The sequence below is a fragment of the Manduca sexta genome, chromosome 21, assembly GCF_014839805.1.
Source record: "Manduca sexta isolate Smith_Timp_Sample1 chromosome 21, JHU_Msex_v1.0, whole genome shotgun sequence".
Classification (NCBI taxonomy): domain Eukaryota; kingdom Metazoa; phylum Arthropoda; class Insecta; order Lepidoptera; family Sphingidae; genus Manduca; species Manduca sexta.
The window spans coordinates 12,741,155-12,768,097 of NC_051135.1; the positions used below are offsets into that span (position 1 = coordinate 12,741,155).

A 26,943-nucleotide genomic window follows, 5' to 3' on the forward strand; every position below is an offset into this window, starting at 1 on the left:
GAACGTTCAAAACAATGTTTATAACCATCTAAAAGTAATGTTCCGACCTTTGAAAGTTATCTAATATTTAATCTAAGTTTATTGTTTCGGGTAAAGTTAAATCTTAGTTCTTTTCACGTAATTACGGTTCTTATAATATTTCTTTGTTCATTATTTAATTAATTGGATTATATAGCTACATAAAACGTGAAACGAAATATTTAGAAGATCAATTATTATGATTATATACTACAGCCACGACGAAATATTTTAATCAGTGGTTATTAAGGTATTTTTTTTTATTGTTAATTTAAGTAATATAATTTTTAAATTGCTTTCTGTTTCGTGAACTCTTTTGTTGTAATATACAAGTAAATGTTTCCAGTTAACAATGTAGATAATACCATTGACGTAAAGTTATGTAGAGACGAACGTCCATATAAACTATTCGTTCAAAATCTGGACTAAAATGGCAACCAAAACGTCGCTGTTATAACCTATTTATTTACTTGTATAACAAATAATTTTACTTATTTGACTAATATTTTTTATTCAAATCCAGGTTTTCACTTAGACTCGAGTTCTTATATCATGAGCCCCACTCCGTACACAACCACAAGCTGTCAATATTGACCACACTAAAGTTAGTTTGAATGGATTCTAGTTCAATTCAGTTGAACACAGTGAATGTTCGGAACGCCAAATCTAGTAAGTAATACATATATGTATATCGACGGATAATGCTCATTTTAAATTAGGTTCTGTTTCACAACTTATGAATAAATGCTTCTCGTCACATAAATGTATAAGCCGACCAAAGATAAAAGTCACTCTAATCTATCTTCACAAATAAATTATAATAAAATAAGTACTATCTACTCTCTATTTCTGCCTTTAAAATTTCGTCATATTAAATTTTAAAGGCCGAAATATCCATGATTATTAATTATTTTTACGTTTTTCTTTCAACTGCGAGAACTAATCACTAACTAGACGTGAATTTAAATTCTTTACTTGCCAATACTTGTTTAGTTACCCAGATTAAAGGTGAAACAAAATGTATGAAAATGGACCTTGAGGTATCGCCTTAAAGATATTTGTTAAATAAAATACTTAGGGGCCTCCAAGCGAAGTGTGACGTATCCTAGCAGATTTGTCGACACAATATGTCATACGCATTATTTTTTTTTGCTTTTTTTACTGTTGATGATTGGCTACTGTCCATGGACTTCATTATGTAAATATCACTAAAACCACTCACTGATGTGTGTCTTTCTGACAATGCTCTTGTTATAATCATAGTTGCTATCACAAGGATTCTCGCATACGAGAAATCTACGAAAATATACAAACGAAAAAACTAAATTACGTAAAATCTCAACGTATTTTCTTAAATCCCCTCAAAACCCGAGAGCGTGAGTCATTAACACAATTCTCGCCGTCGATATAGTATTTAATAATACATTGTACCTGCGAACGCGATCAGGTTTGTTTAAATATTTACGTAAGGAATTACGTTCTTGGAGCGAGTTTGGATTTGGGATTACGTTTCATATTTACATACCGTTATTAATGCATGGAAAATAAATATGATTTTAATCGCATGTGTGTTGTTTTAGATACATTGTTGGAAAATATTTATATGCTAAAAATATTTTTTATTAATTGTAAAATTTTCTCGATATCCATAATCATCCTGTTTTGGTTATCTCGTTTTTTTTTTGGTTGATTATAAGATGCGATTCGGCAGAATGAGTCTCTCTAGCAGTTTTCCTAGTTCAAGCAAATCATATTTACGAGAGATTATTAAAATAACCCGTGAGTATTTTGCAATAACATAATATGTATGTACGTTTTTAGGAATTAAGAAATAAGAGTTTATAATCTAAACAAATTTTCGTTTGTATACCCTGACCAGGAATATAAAAGTCCTTGCCGTGATAAATTACTTGTAACAATAACTTTAAAACGACAAAGCAAAAGTGGTGCCCCTTAGGCAGGGTTTTTGATTTCCTGGTCGATAATAAACAATATTTTCTAATTTAAATTGATTTGATTTTGATTTATACGCTATAATATGTCGGGTGAAATACCTTTCAAGATTCATGGAATGAACCAATCACTAATTCTAGAAAAATATTTTGCGACATAAGATTTAAATTCACATTAAAATAAAGCTCAACGGATAACTTTTAGCATCCAAAGCCTTCTTTGCGAGCTTTTTACTCCGGCGTATAAACTCGTAAGCTCTGAAGTTTTTCCATCAGTGCTACATCCATTCATAAGCTGTTTCAAGTTTCTTCAACAGTTACACCACCACTTATAATGTTTAACGTTATTAAGTAGAATAGGTTTGTCGATAGTAAAGTTAAAACCGGTGGTAGTGTGGTGTAGGAAACTGTCTGAAAGGTCTCGGGTTCGAAATCTAAGGCAGCTCTGAATTTACGATATTCAATTCAATTAGCTTGTCGCCGTTCAATACAGAACGTAGGCCTCCCCAAGTGAGTGCCAACCATCCCGGTCTGGAGAAGCCCGCATCTATCCATATTTGTGTATAATAATAATAATAATAATATCAACCGTGTGTTATATACTGTCCCACTGCTGGGCACGGGCCTCCTCTACTACTGAGAGGGATTAGGCCTTAGTCCACCACGCTGGCTTAGTGCGGATTGGTAGACTTCACACACCCTCGAAATTCCTATAGAGAACTTCTCAGGTGTGCAGGTTTCCTCACGATGTTTACCTTCACTGTTAGCAAGCGAGAATTCACAAAGAAGACACACATATTTTTTTTAGAAAAGTAAGAGGTGTGTGCACTTGGGATTTGAACCTGCGGACATTCGTCTCGGCAGTCCGTTCCACAACCAACTAGGCTTTCGCCGCTCTATTTGTGTGTATTGATTGTTAATTGAGTCCCTCGTTGACGTGTATTGCGTGCGCAATCCGACACCGCTCTGAGATCCAGTGTTCGAATCCCAGGTCGGCCAAGGTAATATTTGGGTTTTTCTGCTAAGTGTCACGACAAAGTCTGGAATTGGTGCCCGATATAGCGATAGCCTCGCCCCCTATCATCGGACGGAACACACGGGGAAGAGTTGGTGCCCTGCAATGGCGAAGGGTGAAAATTTTCAAAAGGTAACCCGAGGAAATATTTTTTTCTACAATTATCATGTAATACGCTGTTCACAATAAATTAAAATCAGTAAAATATCATAATACATAAGTAATAATTTCCTTCTAACATAAACATTATGTCTAAACTCTAAATTTAACAAATAATCACATATTTTGAACATAGGTACTTATCTAAAAGAGCCCAACAAAAATTAATAACCCACACTATACACAAACACTAATTATACATCCTAAATTATTAAAAAAATTCGCGCCAATGGCCCAACATAAGCCGCAAATTCTCGGGTTACCCTGAAGTACACATACACGCACGCACACATGTATTTGTACGTCACTTCCAAAAGATTAGACAAAGACACCGCGCTGCGTGTGTAAGAGACAACAATATCGCGAGGGAAGCTATGCGCGGCCGGGTTCACTTCGAACACTATAAGGCGCGAGCACTGCGCGCGAGTTACGATTTAACCAAATGATAATAATATGAACTATGTACCGTAATCGTTGAAGTATTGATTTAATGAAATAAGTATAGCATGACTTGTTTGAATATACTATTATTATTCTAGTTATATAGTTATGTTTTTCATTTATTATTTTAAATTAATTTACAAAAGGTAACCCGGTAGGAATCGGCTTGTATGGACGCTTCGCCACTGGTGCCCTGGTTACACCTCTGCCTACGTTTTTGCGGACAAGGACATTTGTTTCTTTTTATCTTTAATTGTTAATTATCGCGTGGTTTAATGATAAAAGAAAACAACATAAGATAAACAAAATAAAAATCTGAACATTTTATGAAAAATGTTTAATTTATGTGAAGTCTACCAACCCTGCACGGGAGACTAAGGCCTAAACTCATTTAAAAGTAAGTCTGGCAGCTGCGGGTCATTTATAATCCAGGGCTGATAATCATTTATAGTATGCAGGGATAATGTTCATATAATCTGCATTTTCAGGACCGCATCAATAGTGTTTAGCATTGTAGAAAATAATTTACACATCCAAAGCCAAACTCTTTTATATGAAAGAAATCGAGCCAAAAATTGTACATTTTCGGCAAAAATCGTTCCCGCATTGAAATGTATTTTGTATTTCAAGTAATGGAAATCGCTTCGGTTGTGTAAAGCTATTTGGTGCGCGTCCGCGCTTGTTCGTTTCTATATGAATATAATAAAACGATTTTTATGCTGAGTGGATTATGTTTGGGTTGTTTTTTTTGGTGTTCACGGAAAAATGAACCTACTGCACCTAGTAAGCGGAGTGGTGTCGAAAGTGCTGAGTGAGGATGATCTTCACTCGCAAATTGACACAATTATGCCATCTGAAGTCATCATTATGTTGCCATTAACCGTTAAATAATTACGTGTGTACTTTGGATTTTGTACCTATGGTCTTTGTCGCAGTCTTTCCGATTATCGTCGCTTCCTCAATCCACATAACATGATATAAATACCACTTCTTCCTATCATTTGAAACCTGACCAACATTCAGATTCCAACTGACAGTAAATTTCTCAATTGTCAGCCGAGTTCACGCTAGCAACGTGAATTAAATAACTCAGTGATTCAATACCATTTTCGAAATTAACTGAGGAGAGTGCGGTCAGGCAGCGGTGCCGTCACGTCTAAATTTTGAATTTAAACCCTATTCTAGACTTCTATTTTCGTTTTCAATTACTTGACTGTATAATTTGTGTTTTGTGAAAGATTTTGTACTTGTGCCTTTTCCGTGGATATTGCGGAATATTTATAAACGGCCCTGAGTAATGCTATAAATAGTGTCTTATTAAATCATTAACTTTAAACAACCATCAACTTTAAATCAACCTTATTTCTATTTTTGTTTGTGTCTTTATTGATTTTTTTACTGTCACTGTTTTAAATAAATAATTAACCTTATTTCTAAATTAGTGTATTGCGACTCGGAAGCATATTTGACTGCGATTAGTGTGTTTCCATTTTTTCTTAATTTTTGATCCGACAAAAATCATTGGAATCCCGAAGTTTATCGAAATCATTGAAATTTATCGACATAGCCTAATTCAATAATACTTATGATGTGTTAGTCATCTATTATAGGCCGTAAATAAGTTAACAGAAAAAAATCTTTAATCTGCCTTCTCCTTGAGAATTGAGGCGTGTATAAAATGTATGTAAAAAAATAAATAAAAATTGTATTCTGAAAGTAACTCCGTGTAGCATTATACTAAGGGTATTAATTATTTCCGCCATAAAATCATTAAATTCCCCGCCCCAAAGTCGTTAAAGGACCCTCCAATCATGAAAGTATTACTGTGTAATCTACTAGTCAAATAAATTATAGTATATATCGTCGCTGTAGGTGGAGAACTAAATAACTCAAAATTTCTAGTTTCGAGATAAACGCGATTAACTGTTTTTTTTCGTTATTTTTAAGCATTACTAAAAAACTATAAATAATTTTAATGTCGGTATTTTTATATATCTTGGGTCTTATTGTCTATTATATTATGCATTAACAAAAAAAACTCTGACCTGAAGAATAAAAATATAAAAAAATAAAAACTTCTTATTTAATTCTGCCACTGTTTGCTGAAATAAGCTAAATAACTCGTATAGTTATTTAGTTTTGCCACACTAGAAACCATATGGTAAAGTAATTATAAGGTTAAATAATTACAATTATAGAGTTTATTAAAGTGGATTAGGATTAGGATTTTCAATGTCTAAATTAAACAATTCAAGTTGTTTAGTTCTTCTACATACTTGATTAATTTTGTTTACAAACAATAGACTCGAGGAAGAATTAAACAACTCATTTTATTTAATTTCTTTACTATTGAATAGATTATAAGTCGCAGTTTATTGATTTTATTATTTAATTATTTACTTTTTCTACAACAAAATATATATTATTTGAATATATTTATTTCTCCACTTTTAACATAAAAAAGCTATAATTTTGAAACGTGATAAGATAATGAAATGCTTGTTAGGCCAAAATATGCGCCATGTTTTGGGCAACATAAAAGTGATGAAAGTCCAAAATGGCCAAAATCCGAGTTATTTAGTTCTCCACCTATAACGACGATATGTATAAATTATAGTGCTAATGAACGTATGATTTACTATGCGGCCAATTATATGACAATTATGTTACGTACGATACGCTAATTTTGTACCATTTAGAACCGTATAATGATTGTTTCTGTAATATATTATTAACTTAGCCTTTTTCCGGGAAAAGTATCGCTATATACTTTTCCGGGATAAAAAGCCCATGTCCTTCCCAGGGTCTGAAAATATATACTACATTTGGTAATATTTCAGTTTTTCGCATTCAGACACACACGCGGGAATTTGTTTTATAATATGTAGTGGTTTCAAAATTGATTATAATTAGTATTATATTATGAGATGAAATATACTAAGCGAACATATGCACTATTCCCGCTTCTGCCTACCCTTTCGGGGAACGAAGCATGAGTATATATTTACATTTAGTATAGAATCTCGTTGTAAAGAAAAAAATAATTTCTTATTCTGGTTTCATGACACATTTTTCTTTAAAAATCCTGAGAGCGTGGTAATGCCGCGCACTTTATAAAAATCTAAAGCAATCCAAAGAACTTTAAATAACAAAGGCATGCATTGCGCACGTCACTCGACATTATAATTCATAGCTTCTGAAAACAGCTCAGTCTGCGTTCTTGGGATAAAAAGTACCTTATACCACTCAGGAATAATGGAGTTTGTTGTTGGTGAGACTTTTCAGAATATGTGCAGTGGTTTCAGAGATGAGCTCGTTTTTATGAATCTTATGTTTTATAGATAGGGTATCTTATTATAATATTGATTGGGTTCATTTTAAAACTAAAGATAGACATCAGTTTTAAAATTATTGGTGGAAGGTCCCTTATATGTAAGGGTCCGCCTGGGAAGGTACTACTGCAATGTCTATTTCTACCGCCAAGTAGCAGTGTGTAGTCACTGTAATGTCTCGGGATGGGAGCGCAGTGGAATATCGAACAATAATTTGTAATTCAAGGTGTTGGATGGTGTTTCTACTGTCTATGGACGGTCGTATCGCTTATCATCAGGCGAATAGCAAACTCGTCTCCTCATTCAAAGCAATTAATAAGAAAAAATTACCTTAACAGTACTGAAAAATATGAGCCACCTTTCACAAGAGATGTCAACGAAAATATATAAACCTTTATAATTTATCAACGAAGTTTTACGATATCCTCGTGCCGGGTACATTTTATGTCCAAACACTCAGATAAAACGTCAGCGCCTTAGAAAATTGAACCGAGGAATGTCGGTAAAATATTGTTCGAGTTTGATAAATTCAGTAGGTCTGGCCAGTGACGGATTGAGGTGATTGGGAGGCGTTGAACTCAATTGAAAGTGTAGATAAATTTTGTTCTTAAACATTTATCCGTACGGTCTACAATTGAGGATTACATATCCCCGTCAATTGCGAAATAGGTCTCTCTTACAAGGCGTCTAGCGTAGACTTCAAAAATATTTAAACTATAATCAAAATATTATGATTAATTTTTACACAATTAGCCCACATCCTATTCTACAAGATAAGATGTATATATTTTTAAGCAGTCACGGGAAAATGACCTCACTACACCGGATAGTAAGTGGAAGGGGTCCAATAGAATTAATATTCTAATTTATTTTAACTTATATTATTATTCTTAATTAATATTAACGAGAGATGATTACTCCTCCACAGCATATCTTGAACATTACATAGATTTATAAATAGATACATATAATATAACTAATAACCAAATCAAACGACCAGAAAATATATCAAAAACTAAAATGAATAACTCATTTTATATCTCACGACATAAAAAGGGTCCCAGCGTGACACGAATGACGAATCCTATTACGTCACTGCTATCCTATATCAACTGAAGAAACCAAGCCGACCCCGAGGCATGTTCGTTAACAGTAGAAACATTTGTCAAAGTCCTTTACAAGTAAATTATGGTCTATCAAAGTTAGAAATCTTTTCGTAAAAAATACGTTCTATATCCTTTGAAAAGGGGAGAAAGTAATTTGTTTCCAATGATGCTCTTAAGGTTTGATTCGAAAAATATGGGCCCCGAAATGTTTTTTTAATGTTCCTACCAAATTAAGTTATTGTGCGTCCGTAATTACTTTTACCTGAAAGCCTTTTCGCGTATTATTGGGCACTAATTACGTAAATGTAGATTTAGTGGCCCTTAAAGAACGTGGGAATGCTTTCATGATGTTAACTTACTCTTCCATTTATGCTTACCCCGCTCCCTTGGGTTTTACCCAAAAAAGTTGTAAAACCCATACTCAATATTTTCCATACTTATTAATTCATATTTTTAGACTGCCTCGGTGGAGTAGTTGTACTGCTTGCGCGGTATGGCAGCGCTCTGAGGTCCTGGGTTCGAATCTCAGGTCAGGCAAAGTGATATTTGGGTTTTTCTACTTAGTATCAGTCTGGAATTTGTGCCCGATATGACGATAGGCTCATCCTCCATCACATCATGGGCTGGAATCTGCATGGGGAAAAGTGGATGCCCTGTTCGCGCCTCTGCATACCCCTTCCGGGATAAATGCGTGATATTGTGTGTATGTGTGTGTAATATTTTTTAGATCTTCAATAACTTAATGCTATAAACAACTTCTACTATTCGAAATGCAAAACCTATACAAATCGACTTGAAAATATCAAAGCCCAATACAAAACCAACAAAAATATCGGGAAGCATTGGAAATAGTTTTCAGTGCAAATTGAAATGGTAAAAATAGTTGAGTCTGACCCGGCACCGATTGAGACCGCGATCGGTCAATATGTCTGCCGCTGTCTGTTATATCTTTAAGCCCTATATTAATTTTAAAATGAAATGAAAGTACAGATCTTGGCATAAGTTGGCAGACGGGCATAACAGCCGACGAGGTTTGTTTGTATCTCATGCTCAATGGCTCGGTGGCATCTAGAAAATTCCACCACGGCATCCCCACGTCGTAAGAGGCGACTAATAAGGGCAAGAAAGTATCATGGAGCAGGCAGTGGAGTGCGCCTTGATTACAGCGACTCCGAGGTGAATGACAATGTGGGTAGTAGGTCTTCCGATGACGTAGACGCCAAACGCGGTTTTTAGCGTACGGAGGCATCTTAGCCCCTTCCATTAGAGGTGCCGCAATGCGGTATTATATATATATATATATATATATATATATATATATATATATATATATATATATATATATATATATATAATATATATATATATATATATATATATATATATATATATATATATATATATATATATATATATATATATATATATATATATATATATATATATATATATATGTATACAGTCACGCCAATGTGACCGCACTGCATCTGATGCTAAAGAGTGGGGTAAACCAACATAAATGTTCCTCTGGTCCCCCAGTGGTGGTAGCAATAACGCCTTTATTACCCGAAAAATAAGTGTTTGTGTGTATCTCTTGCGGGTCGACATTTTTGCGCTTCATTTCACTTAACAAGTGCAGTGGAGCCATTTTGCTCTGTCTCCGATAAAAGTAACAGATCGAGTGAGTTGTCACTTTGTTGAAGAAAAAATATTATTATTGATGATACATTCTTTATAACAAAATTACTAATTAAAATTAGTATAAAGATATATCTACGTAATAGAAACAAATCTTGCTATACAAGAAGAATACTTGGTGTGACCGTGTGATTCATTTGCACTTATATCATGTATGAATTGTTTTTCTACAAATGCATATTCCGTAATGAAATTATCTAATGAATTGCAAATATTAATATTGCTGTTTACCCTTTTATATGGATGATATTTGCAATATCAACTTTCTAGGTTATAGAAAGGTTACTCAAAGATTGATGAAATGAACCTCGCATTGTAATGACGGCAAGCATAACAATATAAAATATTAAAAATTATAACACAGTTCTTCTAAGACTAAAAATGGTGGTCCAAACGTATATTTTATAGAATGATAAATGTATTTAAAAATCCCTTAAAGTTTGTGCTAAATTACTATGAATAGAATTTATAAAAATACGTGAGTAAAAAATTACCCTTTTTTAAGCACATTGCGTGCTCGGAGAAATGTGGAATTTGGGATGATAGTTTATAAAGGTCCATTTGTCGACCACTAATTTAAATAGGTAATAGGTTAGTTATACTTTTTGAGGCAGCACTCTAGCTTAATAGAACACTGGCTGGTTAAAAAATGTAGTCAAATATATGGCAGCACGGTCTTTGGCCTTAGCCAGTTCCCTGGGGAATGAATTAAAAAAAAAGTATTTAAATATTCAAAATTGTCAAAGAGAATCAGAAAATTATTGTTTTTACATTGGTATTTTTATTAATTATAATTTTTTCTGCAATTGTGTATGTTTTATTCAGTGTGGGGCATATCTCCCCAAATACTAATTGAAAATCACCCAAATAACCACATAATTATTTTATTCAATTATTTAAAGATGTTTATATTTGAAACTCCTCTAAAACCTTAGCTTTGTTCATTCAAAGCCACAAACAATTAATCGAACTTTGTTTCCTATACCTAAAGGGACACTCCAGAATTTCGCTACTGATTGCTACACTCAAATTGGTACATTTGACCCCAGTTTACCCAGTGGGCACATTCTATTTGAAATGTTAATTCCGACCCACAGATATTTGACATAGCCTTCAGATAATGTTGATTCATTTAATGTTTAATTGAGTGTGGTAGCAAACCCTGGTAGTGATTTTCATTTTAGTTTCGACAAACGGAATAATTTGGACTCTTAATGGAGTTCGGGAAGGTTTGTTTGAATAGCAAAATATTATTTTGTTATGTATGTATGGTTACAGCTCTTTAGTGGCTGCGATGGTTGTGGATTGAGCGGTCTGACTTAATATTCCTGGGATGTTAAGTTAGTAGGTATTCCAGGCAAGATATTAAGTTTTTGTATCACATTTTGCCTGCCTCTAGAGATTAAAATTATGTAGATGTCTGTCGGAAATACTAACACATATCATTTGGGATTTTTTTTTAAATTTAGTTGCATCAGCCCCATATTCCTTTAGATAACGGGATTGCTTTGGTAGTAGGATATATTTTTGTTTTAGGCACATTTAGATTTGTAACGGTAACAATTCATCTCGTTAATTGACGTATGTTACTATCATTATTTTCTAATATTATAAGACACATCACTTAAATATTTAGTTCGACAGAGTTCCTCCTCCAACGAAAAACATACCCTTGTACAAAAAAAACTCGTATAATATTATTCAGATTCGGAACTTATTTTCTAAATCCGTGATAACTTGAGAGCTTTATATTCTGAGATACGCAGAGAAACAATAAAGTTTGCGGGAATCCTGTAAATTTCCCATCTGGGACTCGTTTGGAAATCAGCATTATATTTTATTAGTTACAACAGTTTTGGGCTCAAAGTTACGGTTAGTGGTCCAACTATTTATGAAAGCGGATGAGTAACTAGTCTTCTTGTGAATTAGTGGTAAGAAACTTTAATTATTTCATTAAACTATCATAGCATTCAGATGGACATTTACCTCGCCTTGAGAATTGGCAATATTGATATTTGATATATGAACACATATATTTTTCATTCTTCCCTTTTTTTTGTAACCGGAGACACAGGATAGTGACCCTTCTGCACCTGATCGTAAGTGGAGTGAGGTCCAGTAGAATGTCGAGAGACGAAACATCAAAACCCCTCGGCAATCGACACAAACATGTTGGAACCGGATATACACAGGCTGATCCTGGAACGCGACATACGTTGACTACAATGGCGGGTTTTAACACCATGTATACGGTAGCAATCCGAACGAAGATTAAATGTATCCTATCACCAGGGAACTTTTCAAGTATACAGGTTTCCTTACGATGTTTTCCTACTCCGTTAAAGCAAGCGATAATTCACAAAGAATACATACATAACTTTCAGAAAAGTCAAAGGTGTATGTCCTTGGGTTTTGAACCTGTGGGCATTCGTCTCGACAATCCTTTCCACTTTGAACTATGTTATCGCCGTTTTTTTAGAATGAGCCTTAATAACTATATTTTTTAAAATGTTGGTCTTGGAATCATATGCCTATATTTCTACTTTCCGAAAATGTATATCCTGATAAATTCCACGACCAAAATGAACAAAACATTCAAATATTTTTTTTTCTAAGGAAATTCCGCATTGGCTAACATTGAATATTCGTTCTTTATAATTTATAATTAACAATTAATAAAATTACAGGTGCGTGGACACGAATACGTGGAATGGAAATAATTATACAGTAATTTCGTTTAATCATTTCCAAAATATATACGACCGGTAGAATTATTGTGAAGACCTTCGTAGGTTTGAAACTGTTAGTTTTAATGACTAGTCCTTGTTTTTGTTATTTTAAGGAAACGTCGGGAGAAAATAAAATATTAGCACCGCGATAGAATCCGAAAATTAGTTTAATTTCAATGTCTAACATTCGCGTAAACATAAGAAATCATTATTTAAACGATCCTACTAGTATTAATACATTTGTGAGATAAAAAGGATTGTCAACGGCTATCGTTGATCGGAATTGTGAGAGAAAATAATCGTTGTATTTTTTTTAATAATGTACACCAACAGCATACATATCCTTAAGTGTAGAAAGCGTTATAAGTAAACAATTGGCTGATATACATGCCTCTTACAGGCAAATTAAAAATTCATAGAATAATTATAAAATTATCAATATTTTTCAAAATAAACACACGCTACGAAACAGCCTACACGAAATGCTACTACGGCCCACGCTGTTCTATCCATACTTTTCCCGTCCATTCCAATGCTACCATACTGTTTATTTTATTTTAGTATCCCATATCAAAGCCCAGTTTCACTGGCTTTAATCTTTAAATTGAAACAATTCGCATAATGCAATGTTAAAGATAAAAATTTTTGGAGTCTATTATGAAATTCATTTCTATTTATACTAATATATATTATAAAGCTGAAGAATTTGTTTGAACGCGCTTACCTCAGAAACTACTAAACTGGATTTAATTTTTTTTTTCACTAATAAGAAGTTAAATTAGTCCTAAGTGCTATAATCTCCTTTTATCCCGGAAAACCTTTCTCACGTGGGCGACGTCGCATGCCAAAGCTATAAATTCTAAAAAATAAAAACAACACTAAACAAAAATAGTCAACATAAAAAAACAATGTATAATTCAATGTGTAATCCGTATTCCCGTTACAAAACATGGAATCAACTAAAAGTAAGAATTAAAGTTTAATGCGAATAAGAAAACACATTTTATACTCCTCTCAAAGGACAGAACGCCCACAAAACAAAACTAAAGTTGTAACAAATTATTTTTGCTTAAATAGTTTTTCTCTCAGCCCAGAAGAAAGTCCTTAGGGATGTTAAGGGAATGTTTCAAGTATTTGGGCAAAACTTTACGCAGTCACATTGACAGTTTCCATCATTTAGTAAAGTTATAAGCCCCGTATGAGTTTGTAAGAGGGTGGAGTCTTTGAATTTCAGATTATGAAGTATGTGATGAAGTAAAAAGAGTGCCTTGAACAGCCTCAATGGTAGCATGGAGATATAAATAAATTTTAAAATAATTAATTATTATTCTTTTTTATATGAATGGCACTGTAATGAAAATTTAAGATCATTTAGTCATAGATTCGAAATATTTATTAACTTTACTTTTTAATGGCTACCGTTAGTGAGTCAAAAATGATTCTCTTTGGATCATACAAGAATAGTTATTTTAGTCAGAAGTAAAAAATACATGAAAATTAAACATAAAGAATAATTTATTAGTAATGTTACAGCAATCCTAAGAAAATTGCTAGAATTTTAAATAAAACACTCAAGTTCCTTCTGACGTAAATTGGCGTCTTGAAATTTGTCAAGAAACTCTTACAGGCCACTTAAACTGAATTACGGTCAAGCGACAAAATCGCTTGTCAAAAAAATATTTGAGTGCTTCTCAATTTTCGTAAAATTAGGCCTTTCAATTTCTAGTCTCTTTCCATTTGAAGTGTTGTATTAAGAGTCAAAATTGCTTATATTTATGTATAATATAATAATGTCAGCCCTATATTATATACTGGCTATTGTTGGGCACGGGCCTCCTCTACTACTGAGAGGGATTAGGCCTTAGTCCACCACGCTGGCCTAGTGCGGATTGTTAGACTTTACACAGTCTCAAAATTCCTATAGAGAATTTCTCAAGTATCCAGGTTTGGTCACGATGGTTTTCTTTACCGTTAAAGCAAGCGATAATTATTTACGAAGAATACACACATAATTTCAGAAAAGTCAAATATGTGTGCCTTTGGATTTCTAACCTGCGGATATTCGTCTCGGCAGTCCGTTCTACACCCAACTAGGCTATCGCCGCTTATAATAATAATGTATAGAAAAGTATAATAAATATAAAAACGAGCTTTTGCCCCATCTTTGCCCGTGTGAAAAATTTTGGACATAAAAGTTCTAACGCGTACTTTTCCGGGATAGAAACTATTTTAGTCCATCCTAGAGTTTCAAAATACCAATTTTATCGAAATCAGTTCAGTGGTTTGACCGTGGATGCATAGCAGACAAAGAGAGATACTTTCACCTTTATAAGTATAGATTTGAGAAACTGAACGGCAGGTAGTTGTAGTGAAAATTTTGACCTTAAGAATTACAACAGCAATTTATATATATATATATATATAATTGAAACCTTAAATAATCTTTAATCCCTACCGAAATTCAAAATACTAGAGATATTAAAAATTCACTTACATTAAAAGAGCACAAATCACACTGTTACCTCCAAAGGGTTAGGCTGAAGCCCAACTAGGGCACCCAGTTATCGCCATGTGAGTTCTCATCCCTTGACGAGATAGAGGGCGAGCCTATCGCCATAATGGGCACAGATTAAAACATTAAAAGAGAGATAAAAGTATTCCGACACGTATAAATTAACTTTCTTTATCAACTTTGTGTGGAATCCGGCCAACAGAGAACGTGATGTGAATAACAAAGGAGCCTTGGGTTTTGGTCACACAGGTACGCACTGCGGACCTATTCCATGATATATCATCCAATAAGCATCTGCAAAGGAGTTTGACTTGAGACAGGAATTAAGATAAATGCAACATGCTTGGAGAGGTGTGCTGTGACATCATATAGGTCATAGGATAAGGGGGTGAGTAACAATTGACAAGTCTTTTTAATTTTTTATCAGCGAATATAACTGCCGGTTGCTCGTTTTAACAAAAATTGTTTTGATAAAAAAAATAGTGAAACTTATAGTCTATTTTGTTGACAGTATATGATGGTGTTACCAGTACCGCGTAGAAGACGTGCTCTGAATGATAACCGTTATCACTTCATTTGGTATGTAGGTAATATCACAATCAATCAAAATATCATAATGTAATATCAATTTCATTTTATTTTCATCAATGTCAAAGTACCTACTTTTTTGCGTATTTTTATACTTATTGGATCATGGATATTTCGGCCTTTAAAATTTGGTCATATTAAATTTTAAAGGCCGAAATATCCATGATTATTAATTATTTTTACGTTTTTCTTTCAACTGCGAGAACTAATCACTAACTAGACGTGAATTTAAATTCTTTACTTGCCAATACTTATTTAGTTACCCAGATTAAAGGTGAAACAAAATGTATGAAAATGGACCTTGAGGTATCGCCTTAAGCAATTTTGGATTGTATCAGTTTGTGCTTTTTTATTATACTCTACGGGATATTAAATAGACAATTTCGTTTACGTACGCTGAGCACATTATGTAGCTGATGGCTAATCCATGCCTATAATTTAATCTTTCTATTCTTCTATACTTAAGAAAACACATTATCTTGCTTTTAAGATTGTAATACCGCATTATTACAACTTCAAAAAATCTCTTTTCATTGCGAAATGAAACAACTAATTACAAGAAATAGTTTCATCGCAATAAAACAAAAGTAAACGCCATTCCGAGAAATACAAGACGCAAAACGCTCAATTTAAGCCCAAAAGCCTTAAGCACGAAAGTAAAGAAACAAAATCTCAGCACAATTATAAATAGTCATCCTTTAATCTGGGCTTAACGTGCTCAGCATTCGTGCCGCATAGGGCCGAGTTAATGGTCTCAAAATATCTTATCTGCTAGGAAAGTCCTATCTAAAGGACAAATGGTGCGAACACGCTGACGTTGAGTTTTTTTGATGTATTTTGTTTAACTTTTTTTTGTTACCTTTAATAAAGTTTTGGTTGTTAGGTTTTATAGATTTTTTTTATTAAGTATCTGGCTAATTTTGGTTTGAGAAAATATAAGTAAAAATTTGTTGGTTCTCATTTGGAGTATAATAATAATAATATAATAATAGCCTTTATTAACAATCTTATAAGCTACATTTTTTTTTTTTTTTTTTTTTTTTAATTTTAGACACCGGTTTCTTGATTGTCTTGCTTTCCAGCATAGGCCTCCCCAAGTGTTCTCCACAACAGTCTATCTTTTGCTTTTCTCATCCATAATGGACCTGCCACCTTTTTAATATCATCTTCCCATCTACAATATTGTCTACCTTTACTTCTTTTTTTATATCTAGGACACCATTCCGTCACTTCTTTGGCCCATTTTCCTACCTTGCTTCTTATTAAGTGTCCAGACCATTTCCATTTTAGTTGTTTGATTCGGTATTTTATATCTATAATCTTCGTTTGTTTTCTGATTATTTTTAAACGAACTTTATCTTTTAATTTTATGTTGAGTATGCTCCTTTCCATTCTGTGTTGACAAGCTTCTAGTGCTTTAATATTTTTCTTCGTACAGCTCCATGTCTGACATCCGTAGGTCATTCCTGGTAGAACACATGTATTAAATATTTTCTTTTTCCCTTCAATCGATATAGCCGAGTTTTTCATTACATCTTTTAGTGCCCAGTACCTTTTCCATCCTATATTTATTCTATTTTGGATTTCTTTTGTTGTTATGTCTGTAGGTGATATTATTTGGCCAAGATATGTATATTCGTTTACATATTCCAATTCAGTGACGTTGTCAGGTTTGACTGGAATTTTAATGTAGTTTGTCATCAATTTTGTTTTGCTAGTGTTCATCGAGAGTCCTACTTTTTCGCTTTCCTTTACCAGTTTTTCAATCATAACCTGTAGGGTCTTAGGATCTCCGCATATTAGTATAAGGTCATCGGCAAATCTTAGATGGTTTAGTAGTACTCCATTGATATTTATACCATATTCATTCCATTCGAGTTGTCGAAATACGTGTTCTAGAGTTGCCGAAAAAGTTTGGGTGATAGGGGGTCTCCCTGTCTAACTCCTCGTCTGATTGGGAAATATTCACCTAACTTTTCTGTGCGAATTTTGGCTTGCATATTTTCGTATATGTTCTTAATTAAACGAATGTATTTATTATGGACTCCTTGTGAAGCAAGGGCTTCCCATATTTTTTCATGCTTGAGCGAGTCAAATGCTTTATTATAATCTATAAATGCAAGATAATAGTTAATCCCATATTCATTGCATTTCTGAATAGTTTGTTTGATCGTATGGATGTGGTCGATGGTAGAGAAGCCACTTCGAAACCCTGCCTGTTCTTTTGGTTGGTTTTCATCTAAAGTCTTTGTTAGTCGTTCTAGTATTATCTTGGAGAATATTTTGTATACATTGGACATTAGCGAGATAGGTCTGTAGTTCGAAATATCATCTGTTTTCCCTTTTTTGTGAAGTAAAATTATAGTAGACGTGTTCCATTGCTGAGGTATATATTCAGTTGTTATAATTTCATTAAATAAGTCCGTCAGTGTGTTCAGAATAATTTTGGATGTTCCAATTAAAAGTTCATTAGGAATGTTGTCCTCTCCTGGCGTTTTCCCTCTTTTTTTGTGATTTTATAGCTTTCATAACTTCGTCTCTTAATATGTTTGGAATTGGTTCTTCCATGATTGGTTTGTTGCGTGTAGTTGGAATAATTTGGCTGTCGTTATAAAGTTCACGATAGAAATTGGTCGCTGTTTTTAGTATTTCGTATCTTTTAAAATTATGTTCCTTAGTTTTCTGGTGTGCTATGTTAATAATCCAGTTTGTATTTTCTTGAAGTTCTTTCCATGCACTCTTAATTCCTCCTGATTTTGTTATGTGGAATTGTATTGATCCTGTTCTCAGTTTTTGTCTGTACTTTTTATTTCTACATTTATTTCTTTACTTATTTTAATTATATTTTCTTTATTATATTTCCTATTTTTAAACAAAAGTGCTCTTTGTTCAATTAATTTTCTTGCTTCCAATCCCAATCTATCCTTCAGTGGTTTGTCTCTTTCTAGTTTTTTCATGGTTTCTTTTTATTTCTTTTTCTAAGGTGTCGTATTTATCCTGGACTGTTTTAAATTCATTTATTGACATTAATTTAGTTTTTAAATATTCTAAAGCTTGATTTGGCAATGGAAGTGTAATTGATGGTTTTGTATTATGTATATATTTTCTTGATTTCTTTGGTTCTAGTATGTGAATATGCCCTCGAACTAATCTGTGATCAGTATTATAGTTAAATTTGTTAAGAACTTCCACATTTAATAAAAGCTTTGGTTTGTTCGTAGTTATGAAATCTATTTCATTTCTTGTTTGGCCATTAGGAGATTCCCAAGTCCATTTCCTTTTCTGTTTTCTTTTATAATAACTATTCATAATGTGTAAGTTATTTTCTAACGCGAAGTTTATCAATCTTTGACCATTATCGTTTCTTTTTCCAGTTGTATAAGGTCCGAGTATTTTGTCTTCGTTCTTTTCTCTTTGTCCAATTTGGCCGTTAAAGTCTCCCATCACGATAACGGTGTTATATAAAGTCTCCATAGTTTTATTCAGGTGTTCGTAGAAGCAATTTTTGACTTCTTTTTTTGCTATCTCAGTAGGAGCATATATCTGAACTAGTGAAGTCGGATACTTATGATCAGGAAGTATGATATTTAGGACGGCTATTCTGTCTGATATTCCTTTAAATTCTACTATGTTGTTTTTTAAATACTTTTTAACTAAGAAACCCACTCCATATATTCCTGGTATCTCATTTTTATAATATAGAACATATTCTTCGTGTTCTTCAATTTTTTCTGTCGATCTTCTTACCTCACTTATACCAAGAATATCCCAATTAATATTTTCTAATGCTTGCTCTAGTTCTATTAAATTTTCATTCGACTTTAATGATCTTGTGTTTAGTTTTGCTATATATAGTCTGTTCTGGATCTTTTTGTTCGACTTTCCATAGCTGATATATGATTTTGGGGGGTGTGGTCAATAACCCCGCGGTGACCAACCGTATTGGGGCTTTTATTGTTTCTCTCTAGTTTTTCCCTATACTAATCGTTTTAATTCCGTTACCGGTGTCTGATAATTCCTATGCCATATTTTGTTGAGGTAGTTTTTCAGTCAAAGATGAGGATCTTGCTCTCATATACTCAAATGCATTTGTTTTGTGTAACTTAGGAGGTGCAATAATATTTTTCGAAACATTGGAGTATACTGGTGTCTTTATGTTTTTAGGTGACATCGAGGTCTCTCGCTTCCTTTTTTCTACATCTGGTGTTGCTTTTATGACTATTTTATTGTTTCGAATAAATTTGGTCATATTAAATTTTAAAGGCCGAAATATCCATGATTATTAATTATTTTTACGTTTTTCTTTCAACTGCGAGAACTAATCACTAACTAGACGTGAATTTAAATTCTTTACTTGCCAATACTTATTTAGTTACCCAGATTAAAGGTGAAACAAAATGTATGAAAATGGACCTTGAGGTATCGCCTTAAGCAATTTTGGATTGTATCAGTTTGTGCTTTTTTATTATACTCTACGGGATATTAAATAGACAATTTCGTTTACGTACGCTGAGCACATTATGTAGCTGATGGCTAATCCATGTCTATAATTTAATCTTTCTATACTTCTATACTTAAGAAAACACATTATCTTGCTTTTAAGATTGTAATACCGCATTATTACAACTTCAAAAAATCTCTTTTCATTGCGAAATGAAACAACTAATTACAAGAAATAGTTTCATCGCAATAAAACAAAAGTAAACGCCATTCCGAGAAATACAAGACGCAAAACGCTCAATTTAAGCCCAAAAGCCTTAAGCACGAAAGTAAAGAAACAAAATCTCAGCACAATTATAAATAGTCATCCTTTAATCTGGGCTTAACGTGCTCAGCATTCGTGCCGCATAGGGCCGAGTTAATGGTCTCAAAATATCTTATCTGCTAGGAAAGTCCTATCTAAAGGACAAATGGTGCGAACACGCTGACGTTGAGTTTTTTTGATGTATTTTGTTTAACTTTTTTTTGTTACCTTTAATAAAGTTTTGGTTGTTAGGTTTTATAGATTTTTTTTATTAAGTATCTGGCTAATTTTGGTTTGAGAAAATATAAGTAAAAATTTGTTGGTTCTCATTTGGAGTATAGTTAAATTATAATGATTTATTATGTTTACGCGAATGTAAGACATCGAAATGAAATAGTTTTTAGATTTTATCACGGTTTTTTATATTTTAATTTTCTCCTGACGTTTCAAAGACTTTGCAGTTGGTCACGCTGCGGACTGAGGTGTTGATCATCCGAAAAGTTAAGGATATAATATCTACCTACATTTTAGAATTATCTATTTTTTTAAGTCCTGTATACGGTTCGATCTACACAGAATGAGCTCACATTGCTTTGATAAAAAAAACCACGATGAAATCGAGAAACATTTTTATTTTGATGTATTGTTAAATTGTTGGCCAATTATAAAATCCGTTTACTTATTCAAGGGATAAATTATTATAATCAAAGATACACATCCAATAAGTATAAAAATACGCAAAAAAGTAGGTACTTTGACATTGATGAAAATAAAATGAAATTGATATTACATTATGATATTTTGATTGATTGTGATATTACCTACATACCAAATGAAGTGATAACGGTTATCATTCAGAGCACGTCTTCTACGCGGTACTGGTAACACCATCATATACTGTCAACAAAATAGACTATAAGTTTCACTATTTTTTTTATCAAAACAATTTTTGTTAAAACGAGCAACCGGCAGTTATATTCGCTGATAAAAAAATTAAAAAGACTTGTCAATTGTTACTCACCCCCTTATCCTATGACCTATATGATGTCACAGCACACCTCTCCAAGCATGTTGCATTTATCTTAATTCCTGTCTCAAGTCAAACTCCTTTGCAGATGCTTATTGGATGATATATCATGGAATAGGTCCGCAGTGCGTACCTGTGTGACCAAAACCCAAGGCTCCTTTGTTATTCACATCACGTTCTCTGTTGGCCGGATTCCACACAAAGTTGATAAAGAAAGTTAATTTATACGTGTCGGAATACTTTTATCTCTCTTTTAATGTTTTAATCTGTGCCCATTATGGCGATAGGCTCATGGATATTTCGGCCTTTAAAATTTAATATGACCAAATTTTAAAGGCCGAAATATCCATGATTATTAATTATTTTTACGTTTTTCTTTCAACTGCGAGAACTAATCACTAACTAGACGTGAATTTAAATTCTTTACTTGCCAATACTTATTTAGTTACCCAGATTAAAGGTGAAACAAAATGTATGAAAATGGACCTTGAGGTATCGCCTTAAAAGAAAAACAATTTAAAACAAACAAGATAAAAAAATATTAACCTACGGCTTCCTGTTTAAACCTCATTATCGTAAACACAATCTAATTAAAAGTATTTAAAAAGTTTTTCAAATTAATTAAAGAGTATCTAATTTAATTAAAACACAACAAAGAGATTTCATAAAAGGCAAACCGCTGACAACCCTATCGCGATATTTGATTTTTAATGAATACGCTTCCTCGCCGCTAAGCTTCCTCGACCTTTGTCTTTTATCTGATATTAGGGTTGGAATTTAATGATGGCTCAGTATTTTTTTCAAAAATAGTATGATTGAAATATATAGTTTTTGTTTTGTTAATGTGCGATTTGTTTGGCTGTTTATGAACTTCTACCGTCTTGACAGTTCTCTAAGGGGCAATTGATGATGTAAAACTTATACAAAGTGTTAACTGACCCGGAATTCCAACTGATACATGATGATTTGTTAAGGATAAGAGATGTCCTCTAACCATTCCCTAGTTTCTAACCTTCAAATATCTGACTACCTTCATATAAATCAGTTTAAAAACAATAACAAAAGTTAACAGCGCCATCTTGGAGAACATGCTTGAACTACAAACTCATTAACTAAACACCATGCATCATTTTCTTAATTACACTTAAATAGTTCCAAGACTAAACTAATCTAAGTCAAAGTTTATCTCCGTCGCCTTGCGGGGTAGACAAGGACCTACACTTGGATTAATTACAAACCTTTTTGCTTGCCCTGCTCCTGGAGATCAAACTGCGAAGTGTACTAATGGAGGTTTTCAAACTTTGTGTTAGCAGTAGAATAGAAATAGTTTTATGTGATATATATTTTGATTGTTGCCAAATGGACTACTACGATGGCATATTTGTATTACGATACAACTGCAGTGTTGTCTTGGATTTCATTCCCGGGTCGGGCAATCATATTAGATATTTCTACTCAGTCTGAAATTTGTGCCCGACATAAGCTCACCCACTATCACATCATGGGACGGAATACATAGGGCGGAAAGTGGTTGCACCAATTGCACCTCTGCCTACCCTTTCGGGGATAAAAGGTGTGTGTGTATATTAATAAATAGCCACTTACTTGTAAGAACGAGCGCTGGTCGACTGAAGTACCTGAAACAAGAAATTATTATTCTAAACAAATGTTAGAGTGGAAATATTTTAATTTCAATTTAGTTTGCAGAGCTGTGAACTACGAAGTCCAAAATTAAATTCCTTTTTTGAAAATCACGTGATGTTGCTTAGCATGGAATTTTATATTCGATAAAGTGATAGTATGTCGCATACTGGGATGGATGTATTGTCCGAATTGTGTGGATTGTTATCTTTCTACCCACCCTTTGGAAGTAAAAGCGTAAAAATATTTAAGTACTTAATATTACAAAGTACAATCAATATATTTTTTCCAAGAAATATAAAACTTCCATAAGAAATAGTTGGATTGTGTTTCTAGTAATATGTATGGGTTCTTTCATCCCTAGGGAGTTTTCCATTATCCCAGAACAATACCTGGATTACCTTAACGATGCTAAGTTATGAGTTTTTAAATTATGAAAATATTTACAACATTTTGAAATTAGCTTTTAACGATCTCGTAAACTATATAATAGTAATAACTTTTATTCTGGCATTGCTGGATGTTTTATTGGATTTTATACTATAAACATATTGGTGTTAGGTTGATTTTTTGGAAACTTTATGAGTTTATTATTACACTAGCAGCAGTGGACTTGGGTTATGAACTGAGAGGTTTAGGTTCAATTCCCAGGTTGTGTAACTTTAGTATATTTTGGTTTGTGATGTAAACGCGGTATTTCTAGCAATCGTCGGAAGGACGAGTCGCAACAAAATAAATTTTATATACTTTTGAAACAATAGTTTTATTTCAACACATAATGCTCACTAACCTTTATTATTATCGTATGTTAAATATCATATATAATCTTTCTATGAGCACTTTTTCATAATATACAACGAATATCAATAAAGAAAACAATTAGGCACAAAAGAGGAACCATGGCCATCAAGCCCCATTATCATATAAGACATCATTTGTCCAGCAAAATGTACCAGGTACAAATAGTACGTATACTACCAAAATATCCTCCACTACAGCAAGAACTCGATAAATGAGAAGGCGTTTCGAGATAAAGCTCATTACGTCTAATTGGTACCGACAAAAAATTAGCAGGGTCAAATCGTTGGGCGATATCACCGAGCTTTGTTATGCTGTCTCTACCCGCAAAATTCTGGATCGAGTCCTTGGTGAAAGGCATTATCGTCTACTTAGGTTTTAGATACTCTCGTATACCTTTTGAGAGGAAAATATTGAACCTAGCCCCAGGCGAGGCAATATTTCCTAAAAGGTAGGTTTTACAAACTATTGTGGATTTATTTATTGTACTAGGTCCACTAACAGTTTTAATTTGTTATGTTATATTATAATTCAATATAGTGTTAAACTAAATGTGGTAAACCAACTTAAAGTTAAACGCAGCTTGCATTTGAATTTAAGGTTACAACGTTAAGGCGATACCTCAAGGTCCATTTTCATACATTTTGTTTCGGCTTTAATCTGGGTAACTAAACAAGTATTGGCAAGTAAAGAATTTAAATTCACGTCTAGTTAGTGATTAGTTCTCGCAGTTGAAGAAAAACGTAAAAATAATTAATAATCCTGGATATTTCGGCCTTTAAAATTTAATATGACGAAATTTTAAAGGCAGAAATATCCATGATTATTAATTATTTTTACATTTTTCTTTCAACTGCGAGATCTAATCACTAACTAGACGTGAATTTAAATTCTTTACTTGCCAATACTTGTTTAGTTACCCAGATTAAAGGCGAAACAAAATGTATGAAAATGGACCTTGAGGTATCGCCTTAAAGTAATACATGGTTACAAAAGATGTATAAATTATAATTAAATATAAACCGCAAATTATGAATTTGAAATTAGAATTCCTTGGTCTTGTTTCTTGTAAAATGCATTATACGTGTTTGGGCTCTAAAAGTCTTTATAGTATCCGTTGCACTCCACCAGCAAAAGTGTGTTAAAAGTAACTAACTATACTGTTTAATGTCTTTATTTAAAGGATAAAATTATTCATTTGCTTAGTTTTGTAAATACGCGTTTAGTTGTACAATAGAATTTCCTGCGAATCGGTACCATAAAGCAACGAAGGACCTAATCTCTACATTCGGGTCCGGAACAAATGATTCCGGATCGCATCACCATTACTTCCAAAGAGGAATTAAATCCTCGACCACCCCTTTGAACTAAGTATTTTACCGAAAATCGTAACTCACGTTGTATTATGTTTTCATTATGCCAGAGTTTATAAAAAAATAAGATCACTTTTTGAATAAACAGTAATTAAAGCTAACAATTTTAACGAAGGCATTTAGTTCATTATATTTTCCGATCGAGTTTCAAAATTAATGACAAGAAAATCAAAATGGCGCCTTCGCGTGCTGTTTTTGCGATTCGTTGTGATTTTATTGTTCGTGTGTGATTTTATGATTACAAATTCATAGGTTCACGCGTTCTTTTTTCAATTGTGCGATTATTTTCTGAATCAGCCAGTGATAATTAAGGTTTTGAATATGGAATTTGATTATGTATGCGAACATTAGATTTAATTATAATATATTTATATGCTATTGTAATATGTTTCATTACTTTATTTTATAGATATTATATTATTTAGTTTTATTAATGTTAAAGTTATTACGTTCTACGGCTTTTTTTATTAAATAAAATATCACAGACTTGTTTTCTTTAGTCAGTTGTTAACTGTTAAAGTTATTCAATTTATTTTCTAATATTTCTCTATATAATTATTTTTTACAACTGGTAAATTTAAATTAGACGTTTCAATTAAAAGACAATGACAAGAATAAGTTACTTTCCAATGGGTTACTACAAGACAAACATAAAATCCAGTAAAAAAATAACTAGCAACTATCACGGAAGTATTTAATAAAGTATAGCAACGTAACATTTAAATTAAAAAAAAATTAGACACCCTCGCGAATTTACATAGCAACTAAATGCAACATCATTAACCCCAAAATAAATCCCCTGGGTAATTTTAATTCCACACGCGTATTGTCACGCAAATGAAAATTATACCATTTTGTAACAAAGGGTACAAAACATTTATTTTTTTATATACATTTTTTCGCAGGTGCTTTTATGCATTTAGATTTATGTTGGGCTTTATTTAGATTAAATAATAACTATTTTGTATATTTTCGGCATTTAGTTACATATAAAAACTAAGTTCTATTGCAAAGGAAAATCTAAATATGTCAGTTCTAAATAGAAACTACATTATAATGATACAATATTTTAATAAAAATTGGGGCATAAAGAATGAGTTTTGTTTTATCGCTTCCCCGCAATAACGTTCACCACAAATTTACAGCCTGAATCATAATTGTAAAATCTTTATAGAAAGTTTTCACGGAAGCTTCCAAGTCTTAAAGCGATCGGCGACTACATAACTTTGGAAACTTGTGCGGCACAACTTTTCGCGTAAAAAATACCTTATATTAAAATATAATAATAAAGTAAGGGGAAGAAAAATGTATTGAAAAACTTTTTTAATTTGACACTTTTGATTTGAAACCCCATTTTTTAAAATCGTAACTGGCCGAAAGGAAAAAAGAAATAATAACAAGAACCAAACAAAGCATTCCAAATTTGAATCCACTTCTAAGTTACAAAATTTGAAAATTGTTCAAATTTGGAACACTGAGTTGTACGAGCGACAGTACCTTGGCAGTTGGCGGGTTGCTGCGTTGGTGGCACGACGTGGAATGCCGCGCGGCAGGCCGGCCCGCTCGTCGTATACTTGTATTAGACGTACGGCGCTGCATTTGCGAAGAACTCATGGGTCCAAGATTGATCGTGGGTATCGCCCGGGGACGCGGCTGGTATCACTTCGATATACGACAAATTGACTTACAAACAATGAAATTTACGCGTCATTTAACAAATGATTCGCTTCTTTTACAGATGCTTCAATTCCATTACGACATCGGATCTTAGGTTCATTAATAATAGAAAGGATTATAAATTGTTAAAAGT

General features: G+C 33.0%; 1 protein-coding gene across 1 annotated transcript in view; it reads right to left on the reverse strand.

The window, feature by feature from the left end:
- Positions 1-26,702, reverse strand: part of LOC115447437 (calexcitin-2) — a 43,282-nt gene extending 16,580 nt beyond the window's left edge. The window contains exons 1-2 of the mRNA XM_030174482.2: positions 26,631-26,702; positions 22,927-22,958 (exon numbers count right to left, since the gene is read on the reverse strand). The gene's annotated coding sequence lies outside the window, so the exon portion shown is untranslated. The remainder of the gene's footprint in view (positions 1-22,926; positions 22,959-26,630) is intronic.
- Between the last annotated feature and the right edge of the window lie 241 nt (positions 26,703-26,943).